General features: G+C 49.7%; 1 non-coding gene across 1 annotated transcript; it reads left to right on the top strand.

Moving 5' to 3' along the window:
• Positions 1-217: 217 nt before the first annotated feature.
• Positions 218-336, top strand: LOC145405685 (5S ribosomal RNA). Its single transcript, XR_013898426.1, has one exon. It is a non-coding gene; the product is annotated as a 5S ribosomal RNA (ribosomal RNA).
• Positions 337-13,385: the final 13,049 nt, after the last annotated feature.

The raw sequence follows: 13,385 nt of genomic DNA, 5'->3' as shown, positions 1-13,385 counted from the left end.
GGTCAGAAAAGAAACAAAGTATCTAAATAGGTACCGTAAAGTTTCAGAAGCTGCCAACCAAACCACAGACCTATCAAAACCTAACCTAACATCCTAATTGACCTAACCAAACTGAGCAAAACAAGAAAACCAAATTTACCAAAGCAAACTTACCTCATAATTCATATTAGTAACTTGTGCACTAATACCATTCCTGTATTGCATATGCATTATTTATGCCAACGGCCATGCCACGTTGAGTACACCGCTTCCCGTCCGATCAGCGAAGTTAAGCAACGTTGGGTCTGGTTAGTATTTGGTTGGGTGACCGCCTGGGAACACCAGATGCTGTTGGCATCCCTACGTGTCAAGTGGGGTTGGTGGAGGATTAGTGCCCCTCCCTGTAAAACAATTGACTCTGAGCCCTTGACCACCCCGTTTGGGATACATGGCGTCTGGCAATGGATGAATATTTGGCAGTTGTATCTTGCAAAACTTCTTGGTAATTGCTGTCAGATTAGGTTTTCAACCACAGTTCATAATATGCCGAAAAAAGTAAATTATAGAGGAGAAATAGGGTATAGGGAAGAAAAGGGAACCGTATTTTTTTTTTATCTGGAGGCGTTTGCTTGAGCCATGGAGAGGTGCCTTCAAAATGAACGATGAACGATGAGTGAGGGGAAAAAACAAAGGCCAAAGCAAATTGCCTTGGCATTCTATTTTTTTTTTTTTTTTTTTCCACATCGTGTTGCCTGTACTGAGTTTAGCAATTCACTCATGATTTGATGGAGAGATTTGATAATATCAACATGAGGAAGCTTATTCTCTTGTCACTGTAGTATTTCATTCAGGTAAAGTCAGGTCACATTAGGATAGAATGAGGTGGCTGACTACTGTAGCACCAGTTTATGTGACAGTGATTTCATAATTTTGTGTCATTGCAACCACTTCCTTAAAGCTTAAGCCTGGCAACGTGCACATGAACAGCAAAAATGTTACCGTACTGTATATTTCAGAGCTCACAAGCAGACACGGTCGGTTGTTGAGAGAAGTATAGGGCATCTGAAACGTCGATTTCATGTCCTCCATGGAGAAATCAGGCTTTGTCCTGAGAAAACCTGTGAGGTCATTACTGCCTGTGCCTTCCTGTACAACATCTGCAAACAGCGAAATATAAACCTACCAGACGAGCACCACGAGCCTGAAGATGGAGTCGGTGGCAACCCTTTGCCGCTTCCAGAGGCAGCTGCAGTAGGACATGCACGAGATGGCCTCCACTACAGAGATTTTTTTTGTAATATGCACTTTGGGTGAGTTGTGTAAATATAACATCAATATTTGATTATAATAAAGTACTGTAATGACATGATGAACTTAAAAATGACCTGAGTTGTTCAACTTACAGAATGTATTCTATTTCCTGTTTTTGCAGAAATGATGAGTGATCTTGATGTTCACCAATGCCCCACTGCCAGGTAAGATGTCCACCCAATGCATCTTCATCATCATCATGGCTGTTCTTATATATCCCCACTGTCATGTTATTAGAAGGCTTATAAATGAAACATGCTACTTATACAAAAATATATTTTTCCAAAAAATATAACATAGTATTTCTGGTCTGAGCATTATTGCACTATTGTTTCTAGAATAAATTATCCATTATTTACTCAACTGTGTGGGCATTGCACATTTTCAAACTTACAACTTACAGTTATTAATTAGGCAATCGGTTTTCCAACCGTTTTTTCTGGAGTTCAAGTAATTCAATTTCTGCCTTAAGTTTTTCAAGTTCATTTTGTTTACGAAGTTCAAGTAATTCAATTTCTAATTTTAGTTTCTTCTTTGTTATAGCCTCAACATCATCAAGAGGATGTTGATGCTGCACTGGTGTTGCTGGAGGCATGGATGACTATTGTGGTGGTGGTGCTGCAGCGACACGTGCCACCTCTGCTGGTTGTGATGGTGGCAGGAGTGCTGCCTCTGCTGGTGGTGGTCGAGGCATGGGTGACTGTGGTGCTGCTGGTAATGGAGCCAAGAGAGTTCCATCCAATACTGAGTTTTCACTGTAACCAAGGAAAGTGCCATTAGTATTAAATATAATCTGTTCAGTAAATTATATACTACAGTGTATATTTTGCAAATGAAAAACAAGATAATTTTTGCACTGATGTAAACAGGAATGTATCCTAGCTGTTGTGCACACCATACCTATGCAATGAATTGCACATGATAAATAAAGTTATGTAAAATAAGTGTAAGGTCATTTCATAGAAGTTCCTTCAAGAAACAATGTACAATAATTTCACAGTATATTACAATAAATATATTGTTTCCAGTTGCTGCCCATTACTGAAAAATATGAACTTCAACTTAAAACACCTATAGTGGATTCACTGAAACAGTGTTCTCTATTGCTCCAAGGACGTCACATCAAGAAGCCATCCTTTTCAGAAAGAACAGTATGATTATTTTATATAACAAAACCATGATTCATACAGCTTAAAGTTGGAAAGTATCTCATTTATTTTCATCTAATATTAAAGCAAATGAGACTGTCATCTGACGTTTCATAGAATACTGTCGTCTGATATTAAAACAATCATTATTATAAGATACACTGTATGACTGGGCAGTTGGTATTTACCTGTCTATTATGATAGTCTGCACCAACTCATAGGTTGTATCTGAACCCCGTTCATGTCCTCCCACAGACTTGGTGCCTTCACCCAAAATTGTCCCACACTGCTTGGGTTATCACATCTAATTCCTCTGTGGCTGGACCTCCACCTGTAAATATCCCATTCATTTGATAGTACAACAGATATAAATGCTCAGAAGTATTCTATGCAGCTGACACAACTTGAACAGTAGCCTACGGTATATCCAAAAAAATCACAAATTATATCCAAGATTTAATGTTATTGGATCCCACTCGATAACATGTATAACATACTGTTATTGGTGGGAATGAATGAACACCTAAGCTAGTTTGGATCAATTTGTGGCAAAATGGTCTTCAATGAGGTTCATGCAATACAACTGAGAGTAAGTTACCAAATTACAACTCATATATGACCCAAATTAATACAATAAAGGTGTAAAACTGGCAACAAAATGTAGGATAGCTCCCAATACGGCAAAGTGTACGACTATAAAGACTAATAAAATTTGCATGGATTTGGTAAACGATAATCATATCATATAAAGAAAAAAATTATAATACAATTATCATATTGATATAATTAACTTTTTAGGATCAAATACCGGTACAGGTCTTGGTGAGGTTAAGTCAGTATGGGAAAAAAATGGTAACAGATTAACCTTGGCCCCTAATTAATCTTAAGGTTCATCATCATTGGTGCCAGTTTGCCTCAGTCTATGTGTAAAATTGATAACGATATGCAGTATAATTAACAGCTTCAGAACTGTGCCAAAATTAAAATGCTATGATAATGATACCAAGGCTGAAGTGTACCGAGAAAAATGGACCAGTGAAATATACTGTACATGCAGGGGAGCTGTCATTCATATTAGCCAATTAATGTTTTTTTTTCAAAGGATTGAGTGTGTCATGACAATACTGCCTAATATAATAATGAACATAAAACAGGCCAGACACCACAGGCTTAGCTTTACCACTCTTTTTCCTTACTCTCCTGCAAGTGATGACAACACAGTGAGGAAGAGAAGGAGCGATGATGTGGGGAGGAAGGAGGGAGGGAAGGGAGGAGCAGGAAAGGAAGGAGGGATGATGTGAGAAGGAAGGAAAGATGATGTGGGATGGAAGGAGGGAGGGAAAGAAGGAGAGATGATGTGGGAAGGTGGGAGTGGCAGAGGGGAGGGATGATATATGGTGATAGACAGGGCATGAGAAATAATTGTACTGGCAACATGGTTGAACTAAAACATTAATTATCTGGCCAAAGGTAAGATACATACATGGAACTATCTAGGAAGTGACCCTACCAGCTGAGCATTTGACTAGCTCTATTATGCTCTTTGTTTCCCATATTTTACTCTTGGACTGAATACATTTTACTGCTTTACTGTTGATTTTAAGTAATATTGTTCTACTGTCATTGACTTCAGCTCATATAATGAGGGACTTTCAGGTGTCGTCTGCTACATAGCTGGTGAACCCTATTTCAGTCCATACGTCATAGGCGACTGTCCCCATGGCGGGATAAAACATAGCTCACTTTTCGCTTGCTCTCGGTGAAGACGGATGTGTACACGGTTCATTCACTAGACCATTATGGCGATTAACCAAGATTTTGAAGTCCAATATTTGCATGATTCGTATGATGTACCTTGATTTATACAATGAGGATACAAAAAAGACAATTACAAGTTAGCGTAGTGCTGCTACATGAGCGTGTTACTTTCTGCACTATGAGGACGTAAATAATTTTATTCTTTATTCCGACGACTTTGTTCAGCTCAGGAGAGACTGAACTGGATGATACAGCTTCATTAATCCCTTTCAGTACGAGTATTCTAAATTGTAAATCGTTTGGCAGCAAGACTAAAACTATATCATCGGACTGAAAGACTTCTGACATCACTTTCTCTTTCAGAGGCTCAGAGGCTTACCTGATCATTTGGAACACGTTTTATGATTTATTTTATCATCCCTTCCAAAAACTGAAGGAATATACATGATTCTAAATGGCACGGGAGACTTGGTACAGTCGCCCCAAGACGTGATGGCAGAGTTTCAGATTGCTTCGGTCACCGCAGTGCCATACGTTCAGTGAAACAGTGATTATAAGATATTCAATGCCTTCATCACGTCATATCAAATAAAATAGATATTATATCACGCCAAGAATGATTTAAAATGAATAACAGGAGGCAGTGATATATTTAAAATGCCCGCCGTGCCCGCCGCCGGACCTCCCACCTCACCACCCCCCACCCCACCACCAGGCCGCCACCGCACCACAACCCCAGGAGGACACAACGGTGGGGTTAGTGACCCCAATCAAGAGGGTCACCAGGACACTACGGTCCTGGGCCCTTGTTCCCCGCAACTGCCCCAACACCAGGTGACCGGGGAAAGGCAACTACCTTGCGGGCAGAACAACCGTCGTCAGAAAAGGGGTGGGACTGAACTAGCTTCAGTCCCAAGTAACACCGTATTGACGGCAATTGTTACACCCTCTAGGGCAGGAGGGCCAAGGCTACGGCCTAATAAAGTGTACGAGGGTAAGGCGACCCAAGGCTCCGGCCTTAGTACACCCCAGAGAGAGAGTTGCCCCAGTGCATCCCTCTCCTGCTGTTCTCCCCTACAGGAGCAACACCGCGCCGACGGTCTCTATATGTGGCGGGGAAGGAGCGGCCTTGTACGCCCTTCAGTTGCTCTTTGAAAGACGGGTAGGCATCCGGCTCCGGCCGTGGCACGTACCAGGGTAGAGAAGCCCCTGAAGGTAGCCTCAGTACATACTGGAGAGAGTGTGGCCTCTGTGCCCCTCACTCCAGCTTGTCCCCTACTACGGGAGCAACACCGCGCCGACGGTCTCTATACGTGGCGGGGAAGGAGCGGCCTTGTACGCCCTTCAGTTGCTCCTTGTACGCCGGGTAAGCTCACGGCCACAGCCAACGTACGTACCAGGGTAAGGCGACCCAAGGCTCCGGCCTCAGGACATACCAGAGAGGACACGAGTGACGTGAGTCCTTCTCCAGCCTCTTCCCCCTGTGGGAGCCCTTCATCACCACCTGGGAATATAGCCCCGGAGGTGACACTAGAGTGGTGGCAAGGCCCGATATCGGACCTACCTCCCACGCCTGGGAGATCCTTGTTCCTGCCTGAGTCCCGAAGGAGAAGCTGCCGCAGCCCAGCCCTGTCAGTGCCTCTACCCCTAGGCACCCGCAGTCCCAGGACACCCAGGCCGGACCCACCAGCTCCCGACGAAGGCGATCCCAGCTCCTTCACTCCACGGAGCCAGAGACGACAGGCCCGACTACTCAGGCTGTTCGGACCCCGTCCCGAGGGCCACCTTTTCAGGTCGAGGCCCCCAGACAGGAGGGCCTCCCTGCACCACACCGACGAGGCCCCAACTCGAGGGCCACCTCTCAGGTCGTGGCCCCCAGATGGGAGGGCCTCCCTGCACCCCACCGACGATGTGACCCGGGCAGTGACTCCCTGCGGGTAATCCCTTGCCCTCTGCAGGCCGGGTCCCCCAAGGGCTCTACCCTCACACCCTTGTCGTGGAGTGAACATTACCCAGAAGATACAGGTAAATAGTGACTCCCCTTGTGTCGAGAACAAATCAGGGAAAAGAACAGTGAACAGTGACTAAGTGAAGAACAGGGCAGTTACCAATAGTCCAAAAAATCAGTGTCGGCAGGACAGAGAATGAACCTTAGAGTAATTATCCAAGTCTCACCAATAAAAGAACTTTCTATGAATGCATAAGGCTAGGGTGCATGGGCCGGTCAAAAGCCTGAGTGTGAATGTCGCCGTGACCAGGTGACTGTGTCAAGTGTCGCTATCTGCACCCTATCTTATTTGTAGTAATGTTTCCCCTACAGACTCCCAATCTTGTTTATCCCCTTTGTGATCAGTTCAGTGTATATCCTGCCTAAAAGTGACACATAGACAATACCATATATAATTCAAGATATCCCTGTATGAGCATTGTAGTGTGTACTGAGTGTAAGTATATTTTGTGGTGCTGAATGTTAACTCTGTGTCCCTGTTCCCCTGTATCTCAAATATCACTCTGTGTTGTATTGTAACGGTTAGAATTAAGGTAATAGATGTGTTAAGGTGTACTGCCTGGTTTTTATGCCCTTTTCCTTTGTTGGTGCTTTACTTTCGGTCTAGAAAGAGGACCCCGCTTCAGTCGCTAGTGTTTTCAGGACAAGAAGTCGCCTTAAAAACACCAGCATAACACTGGTGGCAAGCAGTGGTTCTGGATCCGAGTAAAAGCACGGGGGAACGATAACAGGAAACTTGCACAATGGCAGCCAAACCGCACATCCAATTGCCGAGATTCAACCCGGACCAATGTGACATTGAAGTATATTTAGATATGATCAAACCCCTCCTAGACATAGGGTTCGACTCGGACAGAGAAAAAATTGCAGGCACATTGCCTAACCTGGGAAAAATAATTGCTACTGTCGCACCAAAAATCGTCCCAGAACTGACATGGGACCAATTCTCACAAATCATGAGACAGGCTTTCACGCCATCAATAGGCAGAGTTGTCGCCCTCTCTCAACTCGACGCCCTCACCTATGACGGGAACCTAGACGACACATTCGTCCAGGCTCGGCGCCTTGTCAGCGCCGCTTATCCCGAGGCAGCTACAAATGCCCGAGATATACACACATTTAATGCCCTGCTGAGGATTCTCCCTAGCACAGTCAGGGAGCACTTCTCGATCTATGATCCCTCAGGGGACATGGACCAGGACCTGCAACTCGTCAGACGTCTCCTCACCGCCCGTCCCATACCACAACTACTCCACGCAGTGACAAGATTCCCGACGAACCACAACCATCCACCCAAACCTAAGCCGCCACCTCACCAGCCACCTACAGAGCCGACTCCTACTGTGCCCAGGGCTTACCCGCAGAAAAAAAGCCCCAACCCCAAGGAACAAGGCAACCTGATTACCATTAATCCTTGGGAGTTCACGGTCTGCAGTCGCACCTGCCCCCTGCACGACATAAGAGAACAGCTCAAGGCAAGCAGGTGCAGAAACTTTCACCAGGGGCACAAGAAAGTCTCCTTAGACGCCGCCGCCCCGGAAGACAATGCACCGCCAATACTCTACCCGGGACCGGACGATGACGAACACAATGACCACACCCAACCTCAGCAGATGGATTTTTAGGCCCGCCCCTGCACCTCCCCACGGTGGTGGGGGCCACCTCACACAGCTACAGACTTCCAGTCTACAACAAGATTTGGATGAACGGGGTCAAGGCATGATTGCTGGTAGATACGGGAGCAGCCAGATCGTGCCTCTACTTCCACTTCTACTCCCGCCACACCTCTGGTTTTGGCCCCCTTCTCCCCACTTCAGCCAACCTCGTCGACGCGGAGGATGGCCCCCTGCCTATCCGTGGGGAAACACGGGCCCTTCAAACCAACACTCACCAACAAGTATCCACCAACCACCCATTCATCATATTCGATTCGACATGAAATCAATATGATGGATATCTTGGGCTGGACCTCCCCCAAAAACTCCACGCCACCATTGACTGCCATCAGCGCCGCCTCCACTTCAGTCCAGCCCGCCCCAACCAAACATCAATTAACAAGAGAAAAAAATTTGGTAGAAGAAAAAAAGAAGAACACCCCCCCCCACACCACGCAGACACACACAACCCCCGAACACTCACCTGCCCCAACCTCACTCAACGCCTCACTTCATCCCCCTCCATCACCACCCCCCACTACACATCGTCTGGACCCCTCCCCATCTTTTCCTCCCACTATCGCCTCCTCAATCACCATTCCACCCCACAACGAAGCTTGGGTAAAACTTAACAGACCTTCAGGTACCTCCGTCCTCTTCTAACCATCCAAAACAACAGGCAGAAGAAGACCGGCAGGTCCAGGATATGCTCGATGCCAGCATTATCTCCAACTCCACTAGCCCATGGTCTTCACCGGTTGTACTCGTGCGAAAGAAAGATGGGACTATGCGCTTTTGCGTCGATTACCGCAGAGTCAATGACATCACTATCAAAGACGCTACGCCCCTACCCAGGATCGACGACTCGCTTGACTCCCTACATGGGTCGACCTGGTTCTCTACCCTAGACCTGCAATCAGGCTATTGACAAGTCCCTGTACACCCTGACAACAAGCACAAAACCGCCTTCTCAACATCGAACGGGAAGCATTATGAATTCAACGTTCTTCCCTTCGGACTCTGCAATGCCCCTGCCACATTCTCCCGCCTGATGGAGTCAGTTCTCAGCGGGCGAACCTGGGAGACTTGTTTGGCGTACCTGGACGACGTCATCGTTTTCAGTCATACCTGGGCCGACCACCTCCACTGCCTCAAACAAGTTTTCTACCGTATCCACCAGGCAGGGCTCAAATTGAAACCGACAAAGTGCGTCTTGGCCGAGAGATCAGTCTCTTTCCTTGGACATCTGATTAACGCTGAAGGCATCTCCCCTGACCCAGAAAAACTACGTGTGATCGCTGACATTCCCCTACCTCGTGACGTACACGAAACTAGAGCCTTCCTAGGCCTAATGTCATACTACAGGCAGTTCGTCAAAGGATTTGCAGATATCGGCAAACCCCTACAAGACCTAACAAAAAAGGCGAGCCGTTCGTATGGACCGAACCAAGAAAACTGCATTCACCACCCTCAAGTCCAAGCTAACCTCTGCCCCCGTCGTCGCTTTCCCAGATTACAACCTCCCATTCCACCTGTATACCGACGTATCACTCATCGCCATAGGGGCTGTCCTTCCACAAGTGCAAAACGGCTGCGAACATATCACCGCCTGAGCTAGCCGCACCCTAAATCCTGCAGAAAGAAACTACGCGGCCACCAAACGAGGGTGCCTGGGAATCATCTGGTCCCTCAATTACTTCCGCTTCTACATCTCAGGCACCCATGTGATAGTCATTACGGACCACCAGTTCCTACAATGGTTACGTCAGTCAAACACCACCAACCCACAACTCATACGATGGCGAGAAACACTCGAGGAGTATGATTTCGAGATCTCATACCGACCAGGCAAACTCCACACAAACGCCGACGCCCTGTCCCGTCTACCAATCAATGCAATCTCAACAGAGCCAGACCTAGTCCAAATGTGGCACAACAAACAACGTCCTACCTGGATCCCAGCGAACAACATTCGCTAAACTCCACCCACATGGCGAGCACTTGTTCGATCCCAACGGACACATCGTCCTAAGCCCCACCACCGCCCACGACACTATGCTACACCTCCACACCCATAACGGCATCCACCTGGGAACTAAAAAACTCCAAGTCTTTACCGACATGTACTGGACACCTAACCCATCCACCATTGCCAAGAACATCATACAATCCTGCTGAGCCTGTGCTTTAGGAAAGGACATCACCCGTACACCTGGCCCTTCAGGAAAATTAACAGCACAGAAACCTTGGCAACTACTTTCCTTAGACGTCGTCAGCCCCCTCACACCCAAAGCAGGGTACAAATACATAATCACATTCGTGGATGTGTATTCAAAGTTTATCATCGCATGCCCCGCCAAAGATCAAAGTGCAGTATCAGTTGCCGACGACCTCATCCACCATGTCTTCCCGTGTTTTGGTATTCCCCAAGCATTGCACTCAGATATTGCCCCAGAATTTACTGGCAAGGTCTGGGAAGAACTGGCAAACATTATTTGGATACCACATCTCCCACTCATCCCCCTACTGGCCCCAAGGTAACAGCATCTGCGAGAGGAGCCATCGCTCCCTCATGAACCAGGTCCACACACGCATTATCCAAACAGGGAACGAGGACTGGCCTACCCATGTCAAGATTATCCAATGGGGTTTAAACACATCCCCACGAGAAGACGGGATAACTCCACATGAAAGAGTTTTCGGGGAATCTCCACTACTCCTACCACTCCGCCACCACCTACAGCCACCCACCCCACCCTCCACTACCGACTCTCTCCACCACCTAAAACGCCGCCTCCACCACCTACACACTCAACAAGACCTGGCGCCCGACACGAATCACTCCAACCCATACAAACCTGGTCAGTCCGTAGTTGTTGCACACCTGCCCGCCCCCTCCAAAACCTCCCCCCGATTTAATGGACCCTTCAAAATTATTCGAGTACCCAACCCATACCAAGTCATCATCGATCAACAGGGACAACACCGCACATGCCAAAATCGCCATGTGCAACCCTTCCACCCACCCAACACTGACCACCCCTGCGCCCTGCCGACCTGCACCTCTTCCCGCACACCTGTCCTTACCGACCTTTCTGAGAATTACCCCCCAGACTCCTACTCCTACTCCTTCTCACCCCCTCCCTCCACCTCACCGACAACCAGCCCACCCCCCGACACACCACCACCACCGCCTACACCACCACCATTGCCTGAGACCGCCACCCCTCCACAACTCACAACTCACCTCCCTACCACCTGTCCACCCACCACCTCCCGACCCACACCACCCCCACTGCCCACATCACCACCACCGCCCAAAGCCACCACCTCTGCAGACCTCACCACTCACCATCCTACCACCTGCACACCCACCCACCCCTCCCCTTTGACCATTCTCATTATACACACCACACCGCATCCCCACTCGCCTCCCCCCTTAACAGCCGCACGTCCTCACCACCACCACGTGCACAACCACCCTCACCACCCACACCAACCCTCACTACCACCACCACCAGATCAGGACGCCTCTCACGCCCACCCTCGAGCTACACCCCAACACCACTGCCCATCGCATGCCCATCCCAACACCCACCACCACCACATACCCCCCCCACCCCAAACACCTCCCCTATAACCCTCCCCCTCCACCAAGCACGATGGAATCATCCCAGGTCCCAATTCCCCAAAGGACAACACTCCTCCCACTGAACCAGCCCCCATAAAACCACCAATCTCCCGCCACTCTCCAGCATTCAGCTTTCATCTCACCAGGCACCATTCCCCGAGATGAAGGTGACGAGAGAACACTGGCTATCTCACGACCGCCCACATGCCAGAATCCGAGACACCCACCACCTTCTCTGACTCCTACGCCGGACCGACCATCCATCCTCCCTCCGGCTCACTCTCAACCCCCATCAGGAGCCTAACACCTTCACCACCCACTGGGTCAGCCTCATCCAACACCTCACCCTGGCCCACCAGACATCCACCTCCACCACCTACCACCTCCAGTCACGGGGTCGTGACTTTTACAATGTGGAGGGTGGTAAAATGCCCGCCGTGCCCGCCGTCCGACCTCCCACCTCACCACCCCCCACCCCACCACTGGGCCACCACCGCACCACCACCCCAGGAGGACACAACAGTGGGGTTAGTGACCCCAATCAAGAGGGTCACCAGGACACTACGGTCCTGGGCCCTTGTTCCCCGCAACTGCCCCAACACCAGGTGACCAGGGAAAGGCAACTACCTTGCGGGCGGAACAACCGTCGTCAGAAAAGGGGTGGGACTGAACTAGCTTCAGTCCCAAGTAACACCGTATTGACAGCAATTCTTACACCCTCTAGGGCAAGAGGCCCAAGGGCAGGAGGGCCAAGGCTACGGCCTAATAAAGTGTACGAGGGTAAGGCGACCCAAGGCTCCGGCCTTAGTACACCCCAGAGAGAGAGTTGCCCCAGTGCATCCCTCTCCTGCTGTTCTCCCCTACAGGAGCAACACCGCGCCGACGGTCTCTATACGTGGCGGGGAAGGAGCGGCCTTGTACGCCCTTCAGTTGCTTCTGGTCGGAAAGATCAGCTCCCGGCTATGGCCAGAGTACGTACCAGGGTAAAGAGCCCCTGCTATCGTACGTGTAGCTTTTCCCTACTACGGGAGCAACACCGCGCCGACGGTCTCTATACGTGGCGAGGAAGGAGCGGCCTTGTACGCCCTTCAGTTGCTCTCTGTGAGATGGGTAAGCATCCGGCTCCGGCCGTGGCACGTACCAGGGTAGAGAAGCCCCTGAAGGTAGCCTCAGTACGTACTGGAGAGAGTGTGGCCTCTGTGCCCCTCACTCCGGCTTGTCCCCTACTACAGGAGCAACACCGCACCAACGGTCTCTATACGTGGCGGGGAAGGAGCGGCCTTGTACGCCCTTCAGTTGCTCCTTGTACGCCGGGTAAGCTCACGGCCACAGCCAACGTACGTACCAGGGTAAGGCGACCCAAGGCTCCGGCCTCAGGACATACCAGAGAGGACACGAGTGACGTGAGTCCTTCTCCAACCTCTTCCCCCTGTGGGAGCCCTTCATCACCACCTGGGAATATAGCCCCGGAGGTGACACTAGAGTGGTGGCAAGGCCCGATATCGGACCTACCTCCCACGCCTGGGAGATCCTTGTTCCTGCCTGAGTCCCGAAGGAGAAGCTGCTGCAGCCCAGCCCTGTCAGTGCCTCTACCCCTAGGCACCCGCAGTCCCAGGACACCCAGGCCGGACCCACCAGCTCCCGACGAAGGCGATCCCAGCTCCTTCACTCCACGGAGCCAGAGACGACAGGCCCGACTACTCAGGCTGTTCGGACCCCGTCCCGAGGGCCACCTTTCAGGTCGAGGCCCCCAGACAGGAGGGCCTCCCTGCACCACACCGACGAGGCCCCAACTCGAGGGCCACCTCTCAGGTCGTGGCCCCCAGATGGGAGGGCCTCCCTGCACCCCACCGACGATGTGACCCGGGCAGTGACTCCCCTGCGGGTAATCCCTT

The sequence above is a fragment of the Coenobita brevimanus genome, chromosome 67 (assembly GCF_032717465.1).
Source record: "Coenobita brevimanus isolate Jiangsu-jjx chromosome 67, ASM3271746v2, whole genome shotgun sequence".
In the NCBI taxonomy this organism is placed as follows: Eukaryota; Metazoa; Arthropoda; class Malacostraca; order Decapoda; family Coenobitidae; genus Coenobita; species Coenobita brevimanus.
Note: the sequence above shows the minus strand (reverse complement) of the source record. Positions and strands in the feature narration are given on the sequence as shown.